At 47.3% G+C, this 19,166-nt stretch overlaps 1 protein-coding gene across 3 annotated transcripts in view; it reads left to right on the forward strand.

Annotated features, from left to right (window-relative positions):
* Nucleotides 1-19,166, forward strand: part of LOC144128854 (uncharacterized) — a 139,862-nt gene that overhangs the window by 54,628 nt on the left and 66,068 nt on the right. Inside the window, exon 1 of one of the 3 annotated variants that reach the window (XM_077662621.1) lies at nt 17,048-17,123. The exons of the other annotated variants lie outside the window; for them this stretch is intronic. The gene's annotated coding sequence lies outside the window, so the exon portion shown is untranslated. Of the gene's footprint in view, nt 1-17,047; nt 17,124-19,166 lie in introns of those variants that run through there. 3 annotated transcript variants of the gene reach the window in all.

A 19,166-nucleotide genomic window follows, 5' to 3' on the forward strand; every position in this document is an offset into this window, starting at 1 on the left:
AAATCTCAAGTAGCTCAAATAGCTCACATAGCTGCCTCGCATTTCAAAGTGGATATCTGCTCAAACAGCATAAACTACCGCGAATAAATGAAAGTCGAAATACAGCCGCCCTTTTTACGCGGCAGTTATTGCACGACAATCTGTCTAACGGAACTTGCGAAGAGCGGAAAAAAAAAGAAAAGAAAGAGATGGACAGAAAGGTGGGCGTTCTGGGCAATGGCTCATCTTCCTCCGCGGCACATCCATCTTCCCCCCTCGGCGGGCAACCGCGACGGCTCCCGAGTGTGCGATACGTGATCGGAAGCTGCGCACGTGTCGAGAGGCAGCAGAGCACGTGTAAGACAACAGCTCTCCAAACCAAACAGAGCACATCCTGCCTACGGCGCAGCGATAAAAACAGAAAAAAAAAAGCGGAGCGCTCTGCGCTGCGCTCGCCTCCCGGGATAGGTCCCGGGAACCCGCAAGCATCGGCCACGCTAATGGGTAAACCGGATCCCTCTGCGAAATAGAACCCCGTGCCCATCGATTCCCGATCGACTGCCATGCCCCGTGCGGGCCTGTACTGATGCGGAGCGCAGCACAGAACTGTTCTTCTTTTCTTTTTTGAGTGCATGTACTTTATTTCTTGTCTCGCCCAAGAAACTGAGCTCGTCGCTGCTGTCTGCTGTTGCCTGAAAGTTCGGGATTCGCAGACCGCGTGAGGCCCGCACGACCTAGCGGGGTTTTGGTCGCAGTCGTCTCCGTAGAAGCAACGTCCATGCCCCGGCCGGAATTATACCCGCCGTGTCGAATCACTGAGGTGGTCTCGAGGGTAGAGCTTGTCCCATTACCGGGGCTACACGATTCTCTCTGCGCCATCTGCAGCTGACTTTCGTCTAGGCAGACGCCTCATTCCTGTTTGTTTACTTTTTGTTTGTTTGCGTTGCCTCTCGCTTCACGAAGATGCTCCATGGAAAAAGTCACCATAGTCATGCGGCAGGCTCATAAAGTCTTTTCAAGCCTGTACGCGTGATCGATACGGAAGAGCAACGCAGCAAGAGGCCCTCGTAGAGGTATGCTCTTTCTTTTTTTTCTTTGTCTGGACGTGCTTTGCGAATCACTTTGTAAGCAATTACTGGTTCCTCGAGACAAATTAGAGAGGCAGTCGATTGATGCGTTTTTTGCTCTTCAGGTTACTTGGTCGGTCTATCAGGATTCAGAATGAGTGAGGAGGCGCCTTCGCGCTCGGTATAATTTTTTTTCCCTGATCAATGTTAGGACACATACTCAGTGCACACACGGCGCAAGCTAATGCTCGCCTACTTGCACAGAATTTTCAATGGACGTCACCAAGATAGGCCTGCTTGTGTAAAAATCACACGTTTGAGTTTGGTCGGACGTAAGACGGTTACTAGAGTTATCGAGGTGAGGTGTTTCATTGTTTTGTGTTCATATGTGGGCTTGCAACGACTTAAAACTTTTTTGACGCAGTCAGCAGTACGCGTGTGATCCTCGAGAAAACTGCAAAACCAAATCAGCTATGCCAGCTGAAGCTTTTAATTCAGTCAGTTGTAATCGGCCCAATATTGCGAATGGATAGCTTCACTCAGGTCCCTTGTACAACCGGCCTTTGCCAATACATTTCCGATATTAGGCCTATTACGCGTTTAAGGGAAAATAGCGCAAAAGACGGGGGCAAGTGAAGAAAACAACAGGACGAGCGCCACAGAATTTTCTCTTAAGTATGTATCACCAACTCGCCCGTCTTGCCATTGTGTCTATTACGCGTGCTGCTTGGTTACAGTGGGACTACTTACAATAAGAATTTTTCTGTTCATCACACTTTTTCACACATAAACAGTCATTAACACCTATATTCCACCCGCTTTTTTACACTCAGCAAGTTTAACTTGCGCAACAGTGATTTCGTTTGCTTGAATTTTGTTGTTTACACGCTAATACCTTGACCTGAGTATCTGACGATGGCTTGAGTGGTTCATTATTTTTGCAAAGAAAAAACGTGATTGGTATGCTAGAAATATGACCAGCCACAGTAGCTTAGTGGCTGAGGCTTCTCTCTCTGCTCAGCGCCAAGGGACGTTTCAGTACCCGGCCGCAGCAGCAGCATTCGACGAAAACAAGGCGCGATAATAATAATAATAATAATACTGACACATAGGGCACCAAACTCCAGACGTGTTTTATCAGAAGCTGTCGAAGTTCATGGTGCCTACGACTGAATGCAGCCATCGGCAGCTGGTTCCACAGCGCTTGCACGGCGCGCTTATCAGGCAATAGTAAAATAGCTCGTTGCTACACACAGATAATTTATACTATGAGAAAGTTAACAACTCTTCTGGAAGGTGCCGTCTAATGCACAGTCGTGGACAGAATAATACGGACGACGCTTCGGCAGTCATGAATGGCCTGAGCTGTGTTACATAGTGAAAACAAATGGATGTTTCACAATTATGCTGGTAAATGCCGCTAGTTTGCTTCTGCGTAACGACAGCAGACCTTTCTATCCCGGTTACGAAAAGCGTGGGAATAATAGAAATAAGAAAACGCAGTCCGTATTGCTCTGTCCGTGAGTGTGCTCCCTGAAAAAAAAAAAATTTTAATCGCAGGAATCTCTGAAGTGATAAAAATAAAAAAGCACCACAAGTGCCCCGGAGTAGTGACAAAGCATATCGTAAGATTGTCATTCCAGTACTATAAAGGTTAAAATTAAGTATTTCGCACGACTCCTAATAGCGCTCATTTTGATCCCGTCTAAAACAAATCACAACGCTACGCGAATTCATGACCATCTCGTCATTAATGGAGGCGAAACGCAAAAGGCCTCCGTGTGCTGTGCAATGTGATTGCACGTTAAAGATCTTCAGGTGGTCGAAACTATTCCGGAGCCCTCCACTACGGTACCTTCTTCCTCCCTTCCTCCCCTCCTTCCTTCCCCTCCCTTCCTAACTTCCTTCCCTTTACGGCTCGGTTCGGGTGTCTACCGACATACGCAAGAGAGTTACTGTCGCAGCTTTCGTAACTTTGACAGTCCATAGTCTGAGAAACGAAGCGGAAAATGCCCCTCAAATGGGGCCCGTCCAGCCAATGGCGCCGAGCAATTTTTATGACGTCGTTGTTAATCTCTTGTTAATCCCCTGTCATGCTAGCTTTACTGGGGATTATAAATAGATTAACAGAGATTTCGCGAAAATCGGTCGCCGCTGTTGTGAGGAGGGTTTCCTTTGAAGTGCATTTTCCGCTTTGTTCTTCAGTGATATCCGGTGACAGTACAAGTGAAAGGCAAGGTATCATTATGCAAAAAAGACGAACTGCGCAACAAGAACACGGACGAAAGGGAGGCAGACACACACTAACGCAGACTTACAACTTTACTAAAGGAAGGAATACAAGGCAAATATATATAGCGATCCCAACGCACTTCAAATCTGATCAATATGGCACGTGACAATCTGCCCAGGCGATAAACAGACCACACAAGAACCAACGCTTACAAGATAATCTTATACCGGGCCGGCCCTTTCTATGAAAACAAAAAGCAAAGGAACGCTTAGCGACAGATACCCTCCGCACGTCATTTCGAGTGTGTGTGAAAATGTGCTCCAAAAAATTAAGAGAGAACGCAAAGACAAAGTAGACGCCGAGCAAAAGAAGGCCCATGTCATTCCATACATCCACAAATTCTCGCACAACATCAAGAAAGTGGCGAGAAAAGGAGGCGTCAACGTTGTCTTCTCGGCTCCATGCAGACTGTCCAAGGTGTGCGTGATGATGAAGAACACTAAGAAGACCCCTTGCAAAATCAAACATCTAAGGAAGTTCAAAGATTGCGTTTCCGGCGTTGTTTACCGCATTCCCCTTAGTTGCGGAAAAGTCTACATAGGCCAAACCGGCAGATGCTTTAATGAAAGAGCAAGGGAGCACCGGTTGAGCGTGGCAAACAACGATGGAGGGTTTTTGGCTAAGCATTGTGCGGACTGCACAAAAATGAAGCAACGGGACTGTGTACCATGGTTCGAAAAGACGGAATTTCTGGCCAGATTGAATGACAAATGGGAGCGTCTCGTCGTCGAAACTTTTTACATCGGCACCACGGACAACTGTGTTAGCAAGGCTTCCATTTCCTTATCATCCAAAGAATTTTCGTTTTTGCGGGGGCATGTGTAGCCTAGTGGCCTGTTTGTGCCCTGGTGATTGAGCAGTGCCTCCTGATTGCGTTTGATGCTTTCGTTGTTCATTTGATTAGCGATCTCAGTTTTGTTTCGGTTCTGTCATGGTTTGAGATGTTTTCCTACGCTTCGGATTTCATTCACCCCCCCCCCTCCCCCTTTTTTAAAACCGTTGTTGTCTTATACTGTTGTCCCGTCTTTCATCTTTTTGTTTTTTAAATGACTCGGTGCCTATTTTCACTGTTTTTGTGACGTAGCTTCTTGAGCTGATTCATGGTGTTTTTTACCCTTTTGACCTGGTGCCTTTTTTCACTGTTTTTTTTATTTTGACGATAACCGATGTGGTTGTTCTTGTTTCCCGTTTTGTTTGCTTTCAAAAGGGGGTGTGCTTCGTCTCTTGGTTTTGGTGTCAGCACCTGCGCTTGTAAGCGGTTCGAGCTTCAGTGGTATCAGATGGCTACAGTGGTGTGGTTTTGTTTTGAATTTTCTTACTTTGGAGAACGCGTAATTCTCAAGAGTGCACTGTCGCTAAGCGTTCCTTTGCTTTTTGTTTTCATAGAAAGGGCCGGCCCGGTATAAGATTATCTTGTAAGCGTTGGTTCTTGTGTGGTCTGTTTATCGCCTGGGCAGATTGTCACGTGCCATATTGATCAGATTTGAAGTGCGTTGGGATCGCTATATATATTTGCCTTGTATTCCTTCCTTTAGTAAAGTTGTAAGTCTGCGTTAGTGTGTGTCTGCCTCCCTTTCGTCCGTGTTCTTGTTGCGCAGTTCGTCTTTTTTGCATTATGATCAACCAACTAGCCCGACAAGTCCTGTTGAGGTATCATTAGTTTTGAACAAAAGCAGCGTTTACTTTTACGTAATTGTTTGTTTGTTTGTTTGTTTGCTTGCTTGCTTGTTTGCTTTCTTGTTTGTTTGTTTGTTTGTTTGTTTGTTTGTTTGTTTGTTTGTTTGTTTGTTTGCTTGCTTGCTTTCTTGCTTGCTTGTTTGTTTGTTCAAAAACGAAATAACAGACAACTTATGGGAAAAGATTTGAAAGAAAGAGTGAACGAGAGTGCTTTCAAACGCTCCTATGGGAGCACGTTGGGCGGCACGCGGTATCATGAAAAAGGCTTCGAGTCCCAAAAACATCTCAAGCTCTCCCGTGCGGAAGAGAGACACATTCCGGAAGATCGTGCTTTCAGGGGTCCGCAGCGGAAGGCGACATCGAGTAATCCCATCAGGAGCCGCACCTCCATCTCTATGTAGCCTGCGCACCGGGCCCCGACGTGAGATCGCATTCTAATGTGGCGCTGTTCCAACTCCTATGCACTGGAGGGGAGCAAAGTAGAGAAGAAGGAGGCAGTAAAGCACGCAGAAATGTCAACGTGGACAGAGTCCCCCGAATACGCTCGAAACAGCGGCGACAACGTGACGGAAATGAAATCCGGCGGCCTCGCTTTTTGAGTGTGCACACTTGGCGCCGGGATGAGACGACGTCGTTGTGAATGCCTGAAAAGAAGAAGGGCTTAACGCGTCCCGCGAGGCGCTGCCCAGAAGATGGTTCGCACATGAACCTCAGCGCACGTCGGGCCCTCTAGAAAGAGAGAGAGAGAGCCTCATCAAATATTAAAGGCTCGTCATGTCTCTGCTGCATCACTGCAATCCGGAGCAAATTGAAGCACGTAGCAGGAAATTTCTTCTCGTTGAAGCGCCGGTGTTTCGTGTCTCGGTCTGCAAAAAAAAAAATAAGTTGAACTCATCTCCTGGTAGCTCACGCAGAAAACTGTCAGCAGACCGTTGCGATGAAAGCCTTTGCTCATCTTTTGCACCATCTGAAAGGGAAGCTTGAGTACTTCAACGTATTTTACAGTTTTTTTTTATTGGGTGCAGCATAGTTACTGCACTGTATCTTTGAAATTTTAACACGTTATGTTGCGTGGTCGGCCCCGCTGCCTCATTGCTTGCAAGCGCGGGGGCAATTGTTCTATCAGTGTCATTTGATGTATATTAATGAGGACGTGAAAGTAACTCTGACGCAGGGCAAGGATACATGGACACCATTGGGACTTGCCGTTGACCTGCAGCACATCATGCTCAGCGAATGACGACGACGACGACGACGACGACGACGATGATGATGATGATGATGATGATGATGATGATGATAGTGGTAACAATAATGACGGTGATGAACGAATAGTGGTCAAAGAAAGGCGTCATATCTTGAATTGCAACACGTATTTGTAGATTTTTGGACACTTTCTGCAGCTGCAATCTTTTTGAACACTCCTAAGCAGGCCCAGGCTGACTTTCCGAAAGTGACCTTCTACAAATGGACAGAGTTACAGGATACAAACAGACGACACAAGGTTGATGCATCGTTAATCTTCTGCTTCGTCACTCGTTGGCTATCCTTTTAAGAACAAACGCACTAATATAGCTCAATAACAAATTCATTCAAGGCTAGCATGTTGTTCGAGCCTCCTCCGTTGTTTCTTTCGACGGAAATAAAGTGAATTTGAATTTCAATTTTCGCACCCTACACCAATCTATTCACAGACGTCTTTGTTCTTCTTATGAATTTATTGTTTTGATCTCCCTATTCCTTTCTTTATGCCCATCAGCTGCGCACTCGTAGCTTTACTGGCGAATGGACACAGCATCGTTGAGGAGCTGTTGAAATGGACATTGTGTATGAAATCAATGCATCGCAAACGCATCAGTCACTGTTGCGTGCTAAATTAAAGCAAATACAGCGCACCCTAACAGTTTCTCCACCTCGCTGACGCATTTAAACAGACGCTTGCTCAGCGCATCTTCTTCCAAGAACATACAGAACAGCGGCAGCAAAGCCGCACTGTTTGTCCTTGCAGCCATAGCTCACGGTTAGTAAACCTCTCGAGAGATCGTTCGATGGTCCGGCGTGTGCCCCACGACAGCAAACATATATCAGCTTGTCACGGATTGAAAGGAGCAAAAAAGACTTCCCTCTTTCTTTTTATCTCTTCGTCCGCTCCGGCTCAGCGAAATACTGCAAATGCAAACTTTTCTCTGCAGCGGCTCTAAAACAAAACAAAAAAAACAGCGGCGGGCAATAAAAACTGGTATCTGGCGTCACAGCTTTCTGAGCCTAAAGAACAGCTCGCGAAATCCTGTCCGCCCCCCGTCACTCTTGCTGCCTCGGTCCAGTGCTTGTTTTTTTTTTTTTTTCGCGCACCCCGGGAGGACAGGATCAACGCGGCAGAGAGGTGCAAAAACTGAAAATGAAAAGCCGTGACAGTTTGGAGTCAAGCACGCTCCCTTTTTCCCTGCTTTCACACTTGTGCGAAAATTTCTTTTCACCGGCGCGTGTCCCTGTTCCTTTCTGGCCCCAGATGCTTTTCAGGGATGCAGCGAAGAGGTCAGCTGCGGGGCAGAGAACGTCGCCTCGAGGGAAGCAGTATTGATTGCCTTCGAACAGCAACCCTCACGTCGAGAAGGATCTGCCTGAGTGAATGCTTATTTATTTCGTGTATTTTTCCGTCCCCTTCCTCGAGCACTACGAAAGCAAAAGCGTCGAGCAGGTAAAGCGAGCTCGCTGTGAATGCACCGTTGACTTCAGAGCGCCGCGGGGCAGGCACAGGCGCGGGTTGGATGAGAGGAGAGAGAAAAATAATATGCGCATGAAGAGACAACGAAAAGGATGCTGACGGTGATGACGAAAGCGAGACGTGCCTGCCGCGAGCAGTCTTTGGAAAGAGCCACCAGGTGACCTCTGCTCCATGCTCCGAGTTTTGAACCAGGCTGCGAGCTTGAGTCTCGGCTCATTTTGCACTTGCAAGACAGAACTGAGGCACAGGAAGGCGAACTTAAAGGCTTATGCCTCTCAGGGAGGCTTGGATGTGGCAGGCCGAGATAGTTGCGGTTTGGAGGCAAACAACGCATAAAATAGGCTCGAAAGTTCAGACATGACGTTCAGTGACGCTCGTATCTGTTTTCTGCTTTTTCGCATACTCTGATAGAGAGAAATACGAGGGAACAAACTATTTCCCGGAAATTTTGTCTCCGATGCTTTCCCAATCCTGGCTTATTGCGTTCTTGACGTGTTCTTGAGAAGTAATTTGTTAGTAATTATTTATTTTATATTTTTTTTAATTCTTACTCGCTTGCTCCGGAAATTTTGCCACTGTGAGAAATGGATGCCGAACATAATGTCAGGAACGTGCATCTAAATCGTTAGGCGAGGCAAGAAATGTAGTGTCGCATGTGTGATAAAGCCTACTCTTTACGCAATAGAAAGGGGCTTGTTGAAGGTATCCTCCGTCAAGTATTATTTCCCGAAAACAAACAAAAATTATGGCACTCGGGGCATCTATCTACAAAGCGGTGCAGAGGGTGTCGCGTGTCACTGTGGGGTATCAACACAGACACAGTCGGCGAGTGAGCCAGCCCAGTACACTAACGCAGCGATTGGTCCTCTTCCCAAAGAAGAGTTGCCAAAGCAGGGATTCGTGGCTACCAGAAAAAAAACGACTCATCCTTCCTAACTCTAACAATTACGTGTAATCCGTTTGTTCACGCTTGTTTCAACAGGCGCTGCAAATGTCGTCGCGGTTTATTTTATGTAGAAAAATACTAAGTTAATCAAAGCACGAAATTTGCTCCTTCCCCCGAGTGAAACGAGGTTGAGCTTTTGAGATCGAGATTGAGATTGAGCTCTTGAGGTTGTGAGTTGAACTTCTCGGTTAAAGGTGGACCTCCTTGTCGTTGCCCTGAACGAAGGATCAAAGTGTGACCGAAATAAGGGCATTTGAAGAAATTTCCCGCACTTACTTGCTTGACTTAAAAGGCTCTATTGCTTTATTGTGTTGTTTTTCAGAAAAAAAAGAAGAGTTTTATAAACTAGGCCGGCATTTCAAGATTTACTTTGCTGGCACAGCTATACCACGCAAAATTATATTTGCAGTCTGTTTTTTCTTTCTTTTTTCTCGTTGGTTACTGCCAGCTTAACATGGCTACATAGGGTTGGCTAGCAACAGACGGTGTCGTTGTGGCAAAGCTGGAGGTAACAGAAAGCAGCGAATCATGCGCAGACGATCACCCAAGCAGACGGAAAAGAAGCAGGTGACCGTCCCGCCGTGATCGCGAACGACAGCAGACCAACAGCCTGTACAAAAGCAGCACCGTAAGATGTCCGCGATGGTCTAGGCACGCAGCATCTTCTGTCTCCCCCCTCCCGGTCGTCTCCCATTTCTACGCGCTCCGACAACGGCACAATGTCGCGCGTCTCCAACGTGACCAACATGGCACTGTCCATTTTCTTGGTGTCCCTCTTTTTTCTTTCTTTATAGTGGTACTGTTCGCTGTCATTAGAGATCTGTAGCCCTCTTGTCCGTTGCCTCGTCCAGTTCCTCTGTGGAGGCTTGCTGGCAACGCGTGAGGAAAATGCTCGTTTCCTTCTATAGTGACGCCGCTTATTTGTCTCTCGTCTTTCCTGTTCGTCAATGTGCGCTGCCGCATAGCACCTACACATGGTATATTTGACTTGTGAGGAGAGTTGCCGATTAAGAGTTAATTCCGTGGAAGAGGGTTTCGACAATCTCTCTTTTAGCATGCGCTCGAACATCTGTGGTAGTAACATAAAAGGCAGCATATCAAGACAAATTACAATACAGACTAGGCATGAATGCGGCGCGACATACAGCGACAACCTTGGTTTGTTTGCAACCGAACAAAAATGTGCTCCGTTGTCGCTCGTCGTGTTGTTATTTATTCGCGATTTATCAGCCGCTAAAGCGGCTCGCCTGTTTAATTACACGCATTTAGTTGTCTTCGTATATTTGCCGGTATATTGTGTTTGCACCCGTGTATTTGCACCCAATCTGAATACCTTCATTTGATGCGTAACAGTGTGGACTTGATTTTGTAAAAGCGGGAACTGTTCAGCAGCAGCTGAGAACCTAACAAATTTACCAGTGACTCCCGCAAGTCCAAATTTCTGAAATAGAAAGCGGCCACTGATTCCTGTTGGCCAATATTCAATCACGAAATGCCCACGAGGTGGTGCGTACAGCTAACGCTGTTTCAATGACGATCTCTTTTGTTGTCACTGCGTGGCCCGACGGCACCGCAGTCGATAGGCCTTGCTAACTAAATTCATTACTACTCGCCCCTCATTATGGCAGCAGGAAGCGCTAACGAAAGAAACGGAAGGCGCGATCAAACCCACTGCAGTGCACAAGCAGAAACAATAAGAAATGCAAAGGCGGAGAGGAACCTAGAGGACGATTCGGTTAATTACGCAGACTAAAAGGGTTTAGCGCCGCTCAAGTGAGGCCTGCGAAGAAGAAATGCTGACGAGGTTCCTGTACTGACAAGGTGTATTGTTCTCTTGATTCTGCTTTGTCTGCGTACAACCGCTTAGCACCTGAGATGCTGCTTGTACTGGCTGCATGAAGGCTTGGAAGCAATTAGGGGGGAAGAACTGCAAGCAATAAAATTTCAGAAAACCGGCACACTGCCAGGAGCGTAACTCCTTAATCATAAAAGTTCTCTTATTACTATGCTCTTAGTGAAATATACATGTGGAGCAGCACCTACCACAAAGACGTTTGGCAGAAGGCAGACGCTAGTAGTTTCGGCCTCTAAGAAGAGAAAACAACGTGGCAAAAAAATTATCGGCTAAACTAGGCTACGGGTTAGTTTAAACTTTCAGCGGGAACGGTCATGTCCGCTTCTGCATACACGACGGTGTCTCCACATTTTCTCTCTCTTCTGGTTAACCTCCCTGTCTTTCCTGTAATTCTATTTTATTTCTCTCTCTCTCTCTCTCTCTCTCTCTCTCTCTCTCTCTCTCTCTCTCTCTGTTATCTTCTCTTCTGCTTCTTTCTTTTCTTCTGCTCACTTCTTCTGTCTCACTTTGCTTGGCTTGGGTTGGCTTGACTCTTTATTTTTGGATTGCATTGCCGATGGTTCGCTTGGGCGAAGCCAGGGGCCGTATTACGTAACTGTCACAAATTCTATCAAAAGTGTTTGACAGTGGCGTCAAAACGACGATACGAAGAGACGTCACCGTGTGACGCAACGAGGAATCAGCCAATTACAGCAGGGCGTCGCCCCGAAAGCATTTATTTGCACGGTGAGAGACAGTCTGCTAAATTTTTGTAAAAAGACTTAATAAATACGCAGCAATCAAAATAACTAATATTTTATGCTGCCAAAGCATTGTGTTTAAAGTTGTAAAATATTAGGCAAAACAAAAAGTGTTCGAAGTTGTGCTATTAAATCGGCTGGTGGGTAACTTTTGCTGCCGCGGGGAAGCGCTGACGGTGGTAAAACGTCAAGCCGGTCAAGCCGCTTTGCACGGAAGCAGCCGATTCCACGTCATGTAATTGTTTTTTTACGCGGCGTCTCAAATAAAGCTACTGTGCGGTTCACCTTAGTGCGCAGAAAAATTTGAACGAATGCAGTGAAGGCTACGTGCCTGCCGAGCGGGCTTGCGAGAAGCGCTTGGTACGAAATCGACGAAGACAACTTGTTGAAGTCTGTGTTGTTCGGCTCCTTCGATCGATGACAAAAATGCCAAAAGGTGAGGTGTTGCAGCATGGCATGTGTGGTTGTCTTTTTCTTTTCCCTTGGAAAACAGAAGACGACCACAAAGTGCGATTTGTTGGGAAAAATAAAGTGATTTGTTAGCATAAGCGTGCTTTATTTATATATAGCTGCATGTGGCACAGAGGTGACCGCGGGAACACACCCCTTCTGCGCGTTAATTTTGGAGATTGCCTCCAGCACCTGCCGCACGCATTTGCTTACCATCGGTTGTGCGATGCCGACGTGCGCCTCGCTACCAACGGCAGGCAGCTTGAAAGCCGCCGGTAGCAAAGAACCGCAGTGCACACAGCACCTGCCGCCGCACCGACAGCGCGCTCGCACGCAAATTTCCCCCCAGTACATCGGCGACTTCGTCGCACAGCCACTCCACAGTCTGCTTCTCCAGTCAAAAAAGGCGTCAAAACAGCTTGTCCGGCAAGTCAAACATAATCAAACGTGTCTTCGTGCGCTCTCCTTAGCCGTTGCTCGCGCTGGCGCAGCCGCCTCACTCGTATCGCCGCGTACACCGCCGCCATTTTCTGTCACAAATGCAACGGTCCAATTGACCGCCTCGAGGCTGTCACAGAAAACTGTCAATTATCACCTGCATAATTAGGTGCGCAACGTCACCACTTCTGCCATATCTGTGACGGAATCTGCAGCCACCCGTGACGCAAAAAAGCAAAATGGCCGCCGGTCACGACCTACCAATAGGAGCGAGGTTAATTGACATCTTTTTGACAAGTCTTTGACAACTTTGCTAATTGATAGTTCCGTAATACGTCCCCAGGTCAAGGATAAAGAACTGCAACTACAACAGGCTAATAATAATAATAATAATAATAATAATAATAATAATAATAATTGGTTTGGGGAAAATGAAATGGCGCAGTACCTGACTCATATATCGTTGGACACCTGAACTGCGCAGTAAGGGAAGGAATAAAGGAGGGAGTGAAAAGAGAAAGGAAGAAAGAGGTGCCGTAGTGAGGTCTCCGGAATAATTTCGACCACCTGGGTACCTTTAACGTGCATTGACAGCGCACAGCACACGGGCGCCTTAGCGTTTTGCCTCCATAAAAACGCAGCCGCCGCGGTCGGTTTCGAACCCGGGAACTCCGGATCAGTAGCCGAGAGCCCCAACCACTGAGCCAGCGCGGCGGGTCTACAACAGGCTAATAATAATAATAATCGGCTCGGGATGGATCACCAATGGTGGCTTTCGCCATAAAACTAGTCTGTTAATTTGGCCTCATCTTTGGAAGTCTTGCACATTGCAGTATGACTACGTGTTTCTATCTGGTGACGCGAAGCACAAAAGCTGGCACGGGATGTTGCTACTGTCCCGTACCACAAGAACCACTAGTGGCATTGTGTGGATGTCATCAGCAGCGTCAGCTTAACTACGCCCACTGTGGGACAAAACGTCTCTCATGCCTCTGCAATTAGCCCTATCCTGTGCCAGCTGCAGCCACCCTATGCCTGCAAACTTCCAAATCTCATCCGCCCACCAAACCTTCTGGCGTCCCCTGCTACGCTTGCCTTCTCCTGGAATCTTCATTCCGTTATCCTTAAAGACCATCGGTTATCTTGCCTTCGCATTACATGCCCTGCCAATGCCGATTTCTTCCTTTTGATTTCAACTGGGATGCCATTAACCTGTGTTTGATGCCTGACCCACTTTGACCGCTTCCGGTCTCTTTACGTTACACCTATCATTTTCCTTTACATAGCTCGCTGCGCTATCCTCAATTTAGGTTGGACCCCTTTCATTAGCCTCCACGTTTCTGCTCCCGAGGTGGGTATCGGTAAGACGCAGCAGTTATACACTGCTCTCTATGAACACTCGCTCGTAAACAGCCAATCATGATCTGAGAGTGTCTACCAAATGCACTCCGTCCCATTATTAATCTCCTAGTCATTTTACTCTCCTGGTTCGGATCTGCGGCCACTACCTGCCTTTGATAATTCATTATTTAAATGTAACGAAGTTCTTGCAAAGGTGTCTGTTTGGTCAAAAGTCAGTCGAATTAAGATTATTGCTACCAAAAATGGAGCAACGGTTTTTCGTGCTATAAATCAAGAAGTTTTAACTAACCTTACAATTATTTTCGAAAGCCAGGAAGTAGGGGTTGTTGACGACCACAAAACCATTGCAGTATACTTTTCTTCTAGCATAGGCTGAGACACTCTTGTCAACTATCTATATACAAAACTGTCTTCAATTGCGGGAGCTATCTGCAGCTGTCGCAGTATTCTTTCCTTCAACGCTGAACCTCAGATATGTCAAGCATTATTTGATTCCCATCTAAATTATTGTATTTTGGTTTGGCGTACAACAACTAAGGAAAGCATAGGCTACTGACAATACAGAAGATAATAATTCTACATATCGGCATGATGAAACCCGCTGCTACTACAAAGAAATATTTTAAGTTATTTAAAATAGTTCCTTTTGAGCATGTTTATGAATTTCGCCTATTGAAAATATTTCATTTTTCTTCCCCTGCAGTTATTACACAAAAAAAGTCATTAGCATCTCTACGGCGCCGAGACACTAATGTACACACAAGAGATCTTGATGCATGGGAAAGCCCACGTTATCAAACATTCTATAAATAATAAGCTATGTCGCACAACCTCTCACTTGTGCTAAACACACACACACACACACAAACGCACGCGCGAACGCGCACCCACGCACATACCTATATATATATATATATATATATATATATATATATATATATATATATATATATATATATATATATATATATATATATATATATATATATATATATATATATATATGCGTGTGTGTGTGGGGGGGGGGGATGACATGCGGTATCTCACATAGCACGAGTGCAGGACTCCTTACGACGAACATTACTTACGACGAGCATTATGTTTTTGCATTTCACCTTCATAAGAGACGAGCCCGCTGCGGCGGGGATTCGACCCCGCGAACTTGAGCGCAACAGACGAGTTCCAAAGCCCTTAAGCCACTGTCGCGGGTCACAGGAAGTAACTAATCACTAATGTCTTTTCCTGCAGTGCGACCGAAGTGAATAATGAGGAAACGCACAAAGATCAGCATTAGAATAATGGTCTCGGCCCCTAGAAACAAAATAGACAGCATTAAGCTCAGTCATTTACGACCAGGACATACCATTAACCGGTCACCACGGCTGTATTAATAAAGGTTCTAAACACCTGGGCAATATGTCCTCTGAGTGACTTTCACCAGTATTAGTGAAGTCCAAGTTACGCCCAAGAAGGCCTCACTTGACTTTGTCTCTCAAGCTGCTTGCTTCCGTCTCTCTCTACCTTGCTCCTCTTTCGTGCTGACTTAGCATGTATAAAGTAGTACTCCTTTGTCAACTAGTTATCATCATTTCAAGCGGTGTTGCAAGAATCTGAGCAGACTTCGATGGTCAAAGTAGCGCCACGCAGTTTGGAAAGTACTGTCGCTGGTGCCCCAATGCACATTTCCCTTTAATCTATAGCAGCGCTTTGTTCCCCGGATGGCGCCGTTTCCTTGTGTCTGTGAAGAATCCTTGCCGTAGAAAGCGGTATTAATCACATCCGACGTGGTCTCTCCTTCCGTCGATCCTTTCTCCGCCGCTCTATTTCCGTTTCGAGTCGAAGCTCCTCCTCCGACAGAAGGACAGAGCTCTCCCGCTGTTCCCGCGAGAGATGAATGGGATCATCCGAAGCTAAAGGCGGCACACCCCGGATGCCTTGGCAGCGGCGGCTCTTCATCCCGTGTCGCGGCAAAGAACTGCCGGAATCAAATTGGGCCCAGGCCTGTTTGTCACCCACGCCGGCACGGACTGACTGGGGCGGCTTCTGTTTGCTCCGAAAATGCCGGCAAAGCAGTTTGTTGCCGGGAGACGCACGAGGTGGCACGGGCGCAGCAACACAGCGCAAGTGCGCCTTTTTCTCTTTCCCTCTTAGCGGAGAGTACGAATAGAGAGATGGGCGAGGGCACGTTCTTTCGTCGTTTTACTTTCTTCTTCTTCTTCTTCTTCTTCTTCTTCTTCTTCTTCTTCTTCTTCTTCTTCTTCTTCTTCTTCTTCTTCTTCTTCTTCTTCTTCTTCTTCTTCTTCTTCTTCTTCTTCTTCTTCTTCTTCTTCTTCTTCTTCTTCTTCTTCTGTTGTTGCCAGGAAAAATGAAAAGGAAAGTGCACAAGCCTGCCCACTATCTCAAACTGAGCCACAATCGCTACCACGTGCAGCAGGTAGGGGAGTTTAAAGATAGGATAGAAAGATAGGATAGAAAAGACGCGCGCTATAATGCCCCAGGCCGATCCCGGAGGCAGTGCAATACCGGGATAACCGGTGGCGGAAGTGAAGCAACCTTCAAGCACTCCGCCACTTTGCCTCGCCGCTTAACTGCAGTGCGATGAAGCGCACGCTTTTAGCATTGTTCGTCGCTTGATTAAAAGGAATGCTCGGAGATTTTAAAGTGATAAAAGGATAGTTTAGCCTCTTTAGTCACACATTGTGATGCACGGGCACTGCGGTACAATCTCAGCTCACATCGCGTTTTTGTCTTTCGCCTCTATTAGAGAGAATAGGGGGACCCTATCGGCTAGAGGCATAGGGAAATAGTAGGGCACCAGTACGCAGGCGCAGGACGATGACGCCCCAACCCGGATGTTTTCCTGCGCATGCGCACTAGCGTCCCACTATTTCCCTGTGCCTATTCTAAATGTGCATGCAGGTTAGGAGGCCGTGTCCCTAGTATGTGCCCTCGTCCCGCGCAGTAGTCGGGAGTAGCCGCAGAACTACAGTGGCAAGCGTTGTTCGTTTAATAAGGAAGCCATGTTGATAAACTACGCTATTGCGCCACAACTGATTTCACGCTGTCTCTGTTAGATGGGCCTAGCAGCTAGCCAACACCGACGCCTACTTGATGTCGAAGAGATGAAAGTAGTAAATCAGGAATGGATTTTTGCATCCGGCTGATCTCAAACCGGTTCGTGCAGTTTCGTAGGGGGATTCAGCGCAACCTTCCGAGCATATTTGGAAGGAAGTTCTTACTCGAGTTCCCACCAAATACGAAATAATCCCTAAATTACTTTCTAAAAAGAAAAGCTAAAAGAATGCACAGCTAACATGCTTTGCTATCTGCCCGAGAGGCGAGCGCTTATTTTTTCCTCGTTTTAAAACACTCGCTATTCGCTACCGCTGGGCCGAATTGGCGAGATGAGAGTTTTTATAAGCGCCATGGCGCGTGGCCGCTGCCGGCGTCCGATAGAGAGGGCGTAGCGGGACGCGAGGACTCTTATCTCGCGCCTGCACGGTGGCGCTGCCAGCTCAACGGCGACGACGGTCCTTGAGTCGAGAACGCGCCGCTCGCCCTAGTTTATAAAGCTTGACGCCACCGCTTTGGGTAAGTAGTGCAGCTTCTTTCAAAAAAATAGGTGCGTATATATGCCCCAGACAGCGGGTAGAGTACGAGAGACAGAGGGTTTCGTTAGGGAAGACGAGGCAAGGGTTGATATTTTCTTTAATTCGTATTTTTTTGTGCCGTCACGCTTCTTCGCGACGTCCATTGTTTGCTCCGGCGCCACCGTGGCGCGCGCTACAGGCGCGCGAGCATCGCGGCAGACGTGAAAACAAGGCGGCACAATCACGCATCTCCCCCCTTCGCTTTCCCCCTCTGCCTTCCTCTCCCCCTTTCCACCCATCTGAGCGTGCAATGCATCTCTCCTGGCGTCGTCCCCTGGGCACAAGTCTCGGGGACGCTCGATTATAAACGACCTCCTCTTTTCATCGCGCACGAGTTAAACAAAAAGCCGCCCAGCTAAATGTGCTGCGCCCTGAACTCTGCCATTCCGCTACAAGCGTTTTAAAAGGGCACCGCGGTGGCCCAAAATAATACATGGCGGCGCTTTCATGATTTCTAACCCGAGCGCGGCCTTGTGTGACTCGCTTTCCTGGAAGCCAGCGGAGGACGGAGTTATCCTTCATAAAGTTTTAGGGTCGTATTTTGTTTGTAATTCCCCGCTGCGACTCTTCTTAATAGTATTCGAGGGTTGCACTCAGTTAATGCATTTTTATGAGTCTCAGTACGTCACGTTTTCCCGCCCACTTGGACGGCTGCGCCGTGTAGACAGAAACACATATAAAATATATCTTTGCGAGGGACATTGATGATTTTCGAGTTTCTTGCTTAAGAAGTCCAAAAAACGCTTACTCTTGGAGAAATAAAAAGAGTATAAATCATGACTGCGTCGTTGGAGTTTATTGACGAAAAACGTTCTTTATTATTTTGTTCTCCTTTCCTTATTCTAATCCTCGCTTCTCATTCTTATGGCCACGCTTAGGCTAACATATAAACACAAGTAAATTGCTCGAGCAAAAACAAACAAACAGTAAAAAGCGCAATCCCCTCCGTGCATTCTGCCTCGATTTAGTCTCGCGCTTTCCCGAAGCTTTCTTTGACGAAGCGCAAAGTGCCCCCCTTGCAAACGCATTCGACGCCGCAAGACCTACACCGCCCGAAAAGAAAGGATACGCCCGTTTTCGAGAAGTTCTGTGCCGCGCTGAGTGACAACAGCGGCAGCGGCAGCTGCCGCCAGACCGCCCCTTATTGAAAGCGAAAGACGCTGGCTCGCCGCACGCGGCAGCCACCGCGCGTGCGTATGTGTGTCTGTTCGTGTGTGTGTGTGGAACGACCGAATTCTTCGGTGCGCACTGGCTGAGAATGGGGTAAGAGGATTGGGCGCGGATTTCAAGTTGGCTGGCGATGCGAAGCGGTATTGGAGAAAGGAAAAGGGAAAATTCGGTAGGCGGAAAATAAAAAGGCTGGCAAAAGCAGGGAGCAACTTGCAAACCCTCTGGGTGCGACTGCGAAGCGGCCTCTGGAGTTCTCTTTCACCTCCTTCGTCTTGGTCTCGTTTTATTCTTGCCTCAGTCGTTGTCTTTCTCTCTTTCCTTTTCTCTTATTTATCTCTTCTTTCAATTCTTTCTTTATTTCTTTCTCGCGTCTACTCAACCCGTCCAGCGGCTGCAGTGCAGGTCTGAAGCGTAGGGAGGCAGGTACCGTATCGATTGAGATCGCGTGTGTCATACGGGGAGCTCGGAAGTACAACATTTCCATAGAGTCCTGGCGCGCGCGCCGACCCTTCACGCGGGTTGGGGACCGCGGGCGCGAGGCGCAGGTTGGGACAGAAATCGATGCGATTTCTAATAGATTAGAACGCGCATGCCCTGGTCGTCGCTGCCGCTGCCGTGGAGAAGAATGCCCGCATAACAACGACGGTGGGGCCTCGCCTTGGCTGCGGCGCTTAGAGGGAGAGCACGTCTCTAAGTAAACCTCCCTCTCTCTCTCTCTCTCTCTCGTCAGCCGCTCCTTGCTCCTCAGGTGGCGAAGAAGAGAGCGGATGAGGAGGAGGAGATTATTCTCCCATATCCACTCTCATTATGCGCC

Source organism: Amblyomma americanum, chromosome 4 (assembly GCF_052857255.1).
Source record: "Amblyomma americanum isolate KBUSLIRL-KWMA chromosome 4, ASM5285725v1, whole genome shotgun sequence".
NCBI classification, from domain to species: Eukaryota; Metazoa; Arthropoda; class Arachnida; order Ixodida; family Ixodidae; genus Amblyomma; species Amblyomma americanum.